We start from the raw sequence: 9,674 nt of genomic DNA, 5'->3' as shown, positions 1-9,674 counted from the left end.
CCCTCCAGGGAACAGTTGTGACTCCTCCAGCATCTGAGGAAGTTACATCCCCACAGAGACAATTCTCCTTTGACCCCCTCACACCGGCAATTCTCCGCAGCCCGTCGCCCACCAGAGCAGCTCTCTGCCCCCGTGCCCCCCGCGGTGCCCTCCAACCACAGAGACGCGGAGTGAACAAACTGTACGAGATCACAAGCTAAACAGAAAAGCGAGCGGTCACATGACGAGTCTACATCACATGACAGTTACGTCATCGCACGTGTAGGCGGAGCTCCACGCTGTACCTGGACCCTCCCACTGTGCGCTGAGTGCCCGCGGGGAGAACGGTACGTGCCGCAGTGTGTGTATAGCGAGCCAGGGCCGGAGAGAACCGCACCGCAGCCCCCTGCTTCTGAGTGTGCAAATGGCTCCCAGCAGCCCTGGATGTGGTTTCTACCTGTACAGGAAGTGACACTAGGCACATAGTGTGTGACTACTGCGCTATGGATCAGACTCCCGAGAAGTGTATGTGGAGGAGTCCTGCCCACTGCGGGGTCACCAACCTTATATAGGTGGTCGTAAGAGTGGACCCTCCACCGGCAGGTGCCGGAGACCCTGGCCTGGATGGTCAGCGGCGCTGTCTGTGCACACAGCTGGCGCCTGTCCCTGGTACACCCTGCCCCATATACACCCTGCCCCATATACTGGCCCCCTGTACACCCTGCCCCATATACACCCTGCCCCATATACTGGCCCCCTGTACACCCTGCCCCATATACACCCTGCCCCATATACTGGCCCCCTGTACACCCTGCCCCATATACACCCTGCCCCATATACTGGCCCCCTGTACACCCTGCCCCATATACACCCTGCCCCCATATACTGGCCCCCTGTACACCCTGCCCCATATACACCCTGCCCCCATATACTGGCCCCCTGTACACCCTGCCCCCATATACTGGCCCCCTGTACACCCTGCCCCCATATACTGGCCCCCTGTACACCCTGCCCCCATATACTGGCCCCCTGTACACCCTGCCCCCATATACTGGCCCCCTGTACACCCTGCCCCATATACTGACCCCCTGTACACCCTGCCCCCATATACTGGCCCCCTGTACACCCTGCCCCATATACTGGCCCCCTGTACACCCTGCCCCCATATACTGGCCCCCTGTACACCCTGCCCCCATATACTGGCCCCCTGTACACCCTGCCCCCATATACTGACCCCCTGTACACCCTGCCCCATATACACCCTGCCCCCATATACTGGCCCCCTGTACACCCTGCCCCCATATACACCCTGCCCCCATATACTGGCCCCCTGTACACCCTGCCCCATATACTGGCCCCCTGTACACCCTGCCCCCATATACTGGCCCCCTGTACACCCTGCCCCCATATACTGGCCCCCTGTACACCCTGCCCCCATATACTGGCCCCCTGTACACCCTGCCCCCATATACACCCTGCCCCCATATACTGGCCCCCTGTACACCCTGCCCCCATATACTGGCCCCCTGTACACCCTGCCCCATATACTGGCCCCCTGTACACCCTGCCCCCATATACTGGCCCCCTGTACACCCTGCCCCCATATACTGGCCCCCTGTACACCCTGCCCCCATATACTGGCCCCCTGTACACCCTGCCCCCATATACTGGCCCCCTGTACACCCTGCCCCATATACACCCTGCCCCCATATACTGGCCCCCTGTACACCCTGCCCCCATATACACCTTGCCCCCATATACTGGCCCCCTGTACACCCTGCCCCCATATACTGGCCCCCTGTACACCCTGCCCCCATATACTGGCCCCCTGTACACCCTGCCCCCATATACTGGCCCCCTGTACACCCTGCCCCCATATACTGGCCCCCTGTACACCCTGCCCCCATATACTGGCCCCCTGTACACCCTGCCCCCATATACTGGCCCCCTGTACACCCTGCCCCATATACACCCTGCCCCCATATACTGGCCCCCTGTACACCCTGCCCCCATATACTGGCCCCCTGTACACCCTGCCCCCATATACTGGCCCCCTGTACACCCTGCCCCATATACACCCTGCCCCCATATACTGGCCCCCTGTACACCCTGCCCCCATATACTGGCCCCCTGTACACCCTGCCCCCATATACTGGCCCCCTGTACACCCTGCCCCCATATACTGGCCCCCTGTACACCCTGCCCCCATATACTGGCCCCCTGTACACCCTGCCCCCATATACTGGCCCCCTGTACACCCTGCCCCCATATACTGGCCCCCTGTACACCCTGCCCCCATATACTGGTCCCCTGTACACCCTGCCCCCATATACTGGCCCCCTGTACACCCTGCCCCCATATACTGGCCCCCTGTACACCCTGCCCCATATACACCCTGCCCCCATATACTGGCCCCCTGTACACCCTGCCCCCATATACTGGCCCCCTGTACACTCTGCCCCATATACACCCTGCCCCCATATACTGGCCCCCTGTACACCCTGCCCCCATATACTGGCCCCCTGTACACCCTGCCCCCATATACTGGCCCCCTGTACACCCTGCCCCCATATACTGGCCCCCTGTACACCCTGCCCCATATACACCCTGCCCCCATATACTGGCCCCCTGTACACCCTGCCCCCATATACTGGCCCCCTGTACACCCTGCCCCCATATACTGGCCCCCTGTACACCCTGCCTCCATATACTGGCCCCCTGTACACCCTGCACCCATATACTGGCCCCCTGTACACCCTGCCCCCATATACTGGCCCCCTGTACACCCTGCCCCCATATACTGGCCCCCTGTACACCCTGCCCCATATACACCCTGCCCCATATACACCCTGCCCCCATATACTGGCCCCCTGTACACCCTGCCCCCATATACTGGCCCCCTGTACACCCTGCCCTCATATACACCCTGCCCCCATATACTGGCCCCCTGTACACCCTGCCCCCATATACTGGCCCCCTGTACACCCTGCCCCATATACACCCTGCCCCCATATACTGGCCCCCTGTACACCCTGCCCCCATATACTGTCCCCCTGTACACCCTGCCCCCATATACTGGCCCCCTGTACACCCTGCCCCCATATACTGGCCCCCTGTACACCCTGCCCCCATATACTGGCCCCCTGTACACCCTGCCCCCATATACTGGCCCCCTGTACACCCTGCCCCCATATACTGGCCCCCTGTACACACCCTGCCCCCATATACTGGCCCCCTGTACACCCTGCCCCATATACACCCTGCCCCCATATACTGGCCCCCTGTACACCCTGCCCCCATATACTGGCCCCCTGTACACCCTGCCCCCATATACTGGCCCCCTGTACACCCTGCCCCATATACACCCTGCCCCCATATACTGGCCCCCTGTACACCCTGCCCCCATATACACCTTGCCCCCATATACTGGCCCCCTGTACACCCTGCCCCCATATACTGGCCCCCTGTACACCCTGCCCCCATATACTGGCCCCCTGTACACCCTGCCCCCATATACTGGCCCCCTGTACACCCTGCCCCCATATACTGGCCCCCTGTACACCCTGCCCCCATATACTGGCCCCCTGTACACCCTGCCCCCATATACTGGCCCCCTGTACACCCTGCCCCATATACACCCTGCCCCCATATACTGGCCCCCTGTACACCCTGCCCCCATATACTGGCCCCCTGTACACCCTGCCCCCATATACTGGCCCCCTGTACACCCTGCCCCATATACACCCTGCCCCCATATACTGGCCCCCTGTACACCCTGCCCCCATATACTGGCCCCCTGTACACCCTGCCCCCATATACTGGCCCCCTGTACACCCTGCCCCCATATACTGGCCCCCTGTACACCCTGCCCCCATATACTGGCCCCCTGTACACCCTGCCCCCATATACTGGCCCCCTGTACACCCTGCCCCCATATACTGGCCCCCTGTACACCCTGCCCCCATATACTGGTCCCCTGTACACCCTGCCCCCATATACTGGCCCCCTGTACACCCTGCCCCCATATACTGGCCCCCTGTACACCCTGCCCCATATACACCCTGCCCCCATATACTGGCCCCCTGTACACCCTGCCCCCATATACTGGCCCCCTGTACACTCTGCCCCATATACACCCTGCCCCCATATACTGGCCCCCTGTACACCCTGCCCCCATATACTGGCCCCCTGTACACCCTGCCCCCATATACTGGCCCCCTGTACACCCTGCCCCCATATACTGGCCCCCTGTACACCCTGCCCCATATACACCCTGCCCCCATATACTGGCCCCCTGTACACCCTGCCCCCATATACTGGCCCCCTGTACACCCTGCCCCCATATACTGGCCCCCTGTACACCCTGCCTCCATATACTGGCCCCCTGTACACCCTGCACCCATATACTGGCCCCCTGTACACCCTGCCCCCATATACTGGCCCCCTGTACACCCTGCCCCCATATACTGGCCCCCTGTACACCCTGCCCCATATACACCCTGCCCCATATACACCCTGCCCCCATATACTGGCCCCCTGTACACCCTGCCCCCATATACTGGCCCCCTGTACACCCTGCCCTCATATACACCCTGCCCCCATATACTGGCCCCCTGTACACCCTGCCCCCATATACTGGCCCCCTGTACACCCTGCCCCATATACACCCTGCCCCCATATACTGGCCCCCTGTACACCCTGCCCCCATATACTGTCCCCCTGTACACCCTGCCCCCATATACTGGCCCCCTGTACACCCTGCCCCCATATACTGGCCCCCTGTACACCCTGCCCCCATATACTGGCCCCCTGTACACCCTGCCCCCATATACTGGCCCCCTGTACACCCTGCCCCCATATACTGGCCCCCTGTACACACCCTGCCCCCATATACTGGCCCCCTGTACACCCTGCCCCATATACACCCTGCCCCCATATACTGGCCCCCTGTACACCCTGCCCCCATATACTGGCCCCCTGTACACCCTGCCCCCATATACTGGCCCCCTGTACACCCTGCCCCCATATACTGGCCCCCTGTACACCCTGCCCCCATATACTGGCCCCCTGTACACCCTGCCCCATATACACCCTGCCCCCATATACTGGCCCCCTGTACACCCTGCCCCCATATACTGGCCCCCTGTACACCCTGCCCCCATATACTGGCCCCCTGTACACCCTGCCCCCATATACTGGCCCCCTGTACACCCTGCCCCCATATACTGGCCCCCTGTACACCCTGCCCCCATATACTGGCCCCCTGTACACCCTGCCCCATATACACCCTGCCCCCATATACTGGCCCCCTGTACACCCTGCCCCCATATACTGGCCCCCTGTACACCCTGCCCCCATATACTGGCCCCCTGTACACCCTGCCCCCATATACTGGCCCCCTGTACACCCTGCCCCCATATACTGGCCCCCTGTACACCCTGCCCCATATACACCCTGCCCCCATATACTGGCCCCCTGTACACCCTGCCCCCATATACTGGCCCCCTGTACACCCTGCCCCATATACACCCTGCCCCCATATACTGGCCCCCTGTACACCCTGCCCCCATATACTGGCCCCCTGTACACCCTGCCCCCATATACTGGCCCCCTGTACACCCTGCCCCCATATACTGGCCCCCTGTACACCCTGCCCCCATATACTGGCCCCCTGTACTCCCTGCCCCCATATACTGGCCCCCTGTACACCCTGCCCCCATATACACCCTGCCCCCATATACTGGCCCCCTGTACACCCTGCCCCCATATACTGGCCCCCTGTACACCCTGCCCCCATATACTGGCCCCCTGTACACCCTGCCCCCATATACTGGCCCCCTGTACACCCTGCCCCCATATACACCCTGCCCCCATATACTGGCCCCCTGTACACCCTGCCCCCATATACTGGCCCCCTGTACACACTGCCCCCATATACTGGCCCCCTGTACACCCTGCCCCCATATACTGGTCCCCTGTACACCCTGCCCCCATATACTGGCCCCCTGTACACCCTGCCCCCATATACTGGCCCCCTGTACACCCTGCCCCATATACACCCTGGCCCCCTGTACACCCTGCCCCCATATACTGGCCCCCTGTACACTCTGCCCCATATACACCCTGCCCCCATATACTGGCCCCCTGTACACCCTGCCCCCATATACTGGCCCCCTGTACACCCTGCCCCCATATACTGGCCCCCTGTACACCCTGCCCCATATACACCCTGCCCCCATATACTGGCCCCCTGTACACCCTGCCCCCATATACTGGCCCCCTGTACACCCTGCCCCCATATACTGGCCCCCTGTACACCCTGCCTCCATATACTGGCCCCCTGTACACCCTGCCCCCATATACTGGCCCCCTGTACACCCTGCCCCCATATACTGGCCCCCTGTACACCCTGCCCCCATATACTGGCCCCCTGTACACCCTGCCCCATATACACCCTGCCCCCATATACTGGCCCCCTGTACACCCTGCCCCATATACACCCTGCCCCCATATACTGGCCCCCTGTACACCCTGCCCCCATATACTGGCCCCCTGTACACCCTGCCCTCATATACACCCTGCCCCCATATACTGGCCCCCTGTACACCCTGCCCCCATATACTGGCCCCCTGTACACCCTGCCCCATATACACCCTGCCCCCATATACTGGCCCCCTGTACACCCTGCCCCCATATACTGTCCCCCTGTACACCCTGCCCCCATATACTGGCCCCCTGTACACCCTGCCCCCATATACTGGCCCCCTGTACACCCTGCCCCCATATACTGGCCCCCTGTACACCCTGCCCCCATATACTGGCCCTCTGTACACCCTGCCCCATATACACCCTGCCCCCATATACTGGCCCCCTGTACACCCTGCCCCCATATACTGGCCCCCTGTACACCCTGCCCCCATATACTGGCCCCCTGTACACCCTGCCCCCATATACTGGCCCCCTGTACACCCTGCCCCCATATACTGGCCCCCTGTACACCCTGCCCCATATACACCCTGCCCCCATATACTGGCCCCCTGTACACCCTGCCCCCATATACTGGCCCCCTGTACACCCTGCCCCATATACACCCTGCCCCCATATACTGGCCCCCTGTACACCCTGCCCCCATATACTGGCCCCCTGTACACCCTGCCCCCATATACTGGCCCCCTGTACACCCTGCCCCCATATACTGGCCCCCTGTACACCCTGCCCCCATATACTGGCCCCCTGTACACCCTGCCCCCATATACTGGCCCCCTGTACACCCTGCCCCCATATACTGGCCCCCTGTACACCCTGCCCCCATATACTGGCCCCCTGTACACCCTGCCCCCATATACTTGCCCCCTGTACACCCTAGCCTCTGTAAACCCTGCCCCAATACACAATGCCCACCCTGTAGACCCTGCCCCCGTATTCTCTGCTTCTGTACATCTGGCCTTCATACACATGCCTTTATACTCACTGGCCCCCCCTTGTAGACCCTAGCCCTTTACACCCTGGCCCCTGTACACACTGGCTCCCTTTAGACCCTAGCCCTATATATCCAGGCCCCATACGACCTGCCCACCTTCACCGTACACCCTGTCCCCTACGCCTTGCACTCCATACACCCTGCCCTTGTATACCCTGCTCCTATATACCCTGGCCCCAAACGATCAACACACCCTGTCTATGGCCGGGGTCACACTCGCACATCAATACTCGGGACCGGAGCGTTCAGCTGCATGTATTCCTATACAGCCGCATTGCACACAAGTGTGACCTCGGCCTATGACCTACTATTATGCTCTGGGAGGGAAACTCTTAAAGGGAACCTGTCAGCCCCCCCACCCCCACCTGATCTCATCTGTGTTAGGTCGCTGTAGTTCAGATGAATAATGTACTTTTATTTTTTCAATTGTTTATTCCAGTCCTGAGTAATCGCTTTTGCAATTTTTATGTGAATGAGCTCCTACTATAGGGGGCTTGGTCTGCACTTCTAGCTCTCTGGCCCCTCTCCCTGCTTCCTCCAGTCACTGACAGGTCGCTCTTGTCTGAGGACCGTGCCTCACCCTCCGAGGGCTCGCTCACACATTGTCATTCGCTGGGGCAGCACAGTACTGATGTGATGGCATATTTGACTATTGATCCCACGTGCACCGCCCCAGGGAAGGACGGCGTGAGACCTGAGGCAGGCTCCTCGGAGGAGAGTGACTGGAGGGTGGGAGAAGAGGGAGAGCGTCCAGGCAACTGTTGGTGTAGGGGCCAGGACCAAAATATCTGCTCTTGTGGCTCCTGAGCATAAAGATTGGAAAAGTGATTACTCAAAATGGATGTAGTAGACTGTGTCTGGGTGTCCGCCTCTACTAGGACAATGATTAGAGAGCGCATGTTGGTTCTGTCATTACCATTACAGTCTATGGCCCTGCGGCGCATACATCCAAATCCTGTTTTGTGGGGGTCCTGGATGTAAACCCCGACGGGCCACCGAATGGCTGCCGGAACACAATGTGAATGCAGCTTAAGGCTGTGTGCACACGTTGTGTTTTTTTCGCTATAAAAATGCATAAAAACCGCTTACATTATGCATCCCATCATTTAGAATGCATTCCGCAATTTTTGGGCACATGATGCGTTTTTTTCCGCGAAAAAATAGCATCGTGGTAAAAAACGCATCATGTTCATTATTAATTTTGGGGGGTTTTCCCGCTATTTAATGCATTGGGAAGCTCCGGAAAAAGCGCGTTAAAAACGCGCAAAAAAAATGCGTGAAAAAAACGCATGCGGATTTCTTGCAGAAAATGTCCAGTTTTGCTCAGGAAATTTCTGCAAGAAAAAAGTACAAAAAGTAAAAAAAAAAATACAACCCTTTTTAAATGGAACTTGTCTCCTTCAAAAATGCTAATTACCTGTAGGTACAATGATAATCTGCAGGTAAATGCTGTGTATATCATATTTGGCCGGTTTACTGCAGCTCTGCACATGCACACACGCTGCGCACACACAAGCTGCACACACACACTGCACACACTCTGGGCAGCAGGCTGCCGGTCAAGGTGCAGGGCAGGGGAGTGATAACATCACTGTCGCCGTGTAGTGTAGTAACATCACTGTCGCCGTGTATTGTAGTAACATCACTGTCGCCGTGTATTGTAGTAACATCGCTGTCGCCGTGTAGTGTAGTAACATCGCAGTCGCCGTGTAGTGTAGTAACATCACTGTCGCCGTGTAGTGTAGTAACATTGCTGTCGCCGTGTAGTGTAGTAACATCACTGTCGCCGTGTAGTGTAGTAACATCGCTGTCGTCGTGTAGTGTAGTAACATCACTGTCGCCGTGTAGTGTAGTAACATCGCTGTCGCCGTGTAGTGTAGTAACATCGCTGTCGCCGTGTAGTGTAGTAACATCACTGTCGCCGTGTAGTGTAGTAACATCACTGTCGCCGTGTAGTGTAGTAACATCACTGTCGCCGTGTAGTGTAGTAACATCACTGTCGCCGTGTAGTGTAGTAACATCACTGTCGCCGTGTAGTGTAGTAACATCACTGTCGCCGTGTAGTGTAGTAACATCTCTGTCGCTGTGTAGTGTAGTAACATCACTGTCGCCGTGTAGTGTAGTAACATCACTGTCGCCGTGTAGTGTAGTAACATCACTGTCGCTGTGTAGTGTAGTAACATCACTGTCGCCGTGTAGTGTAGTAACATCACTG

The 9,674-nt window shown here is 58.8% G+C and overlaps 1 protein-coding gene across 1 annotated transcript in view; it reads left to right on the top strand.

Moving 5' to 3' along the window:
- Positions 1-236: 236 nt before the first annotated feature.
- CBR4 (carbonyl reductase 4) overlaps positions 237-9,674 on the top strand; it is a 35,672-nt gene continuing 26,234 nt past the window's right edge. The window contains exon 1 of the mRNA XM_069744205.1: positions 237-326. The gene's annotated coding sequence lies outside the window, so the exon portion shown is untranslated. The remainder of the gene's footprint in view (positions 327-9,674) is intronic.

Source organism: Ranitomeya imitator, chromosome 1 (assembly GCF_032444005.1).
Source record: "Ranitomeya imitator isolate aRanImi1 chromosome 1, aRanImi1.pri, whole genome shotgun sequence".
Classification (NCBI taxonomy): Eukaryota; Metazoa; Chordata; class Amphibia; order Anura; family Dendrobatidae; genus Ranitomeya; species Ranitomeya imitator.
This window is presented reverse-complemented; position numbering and strand designations above follow the sequence as displayed.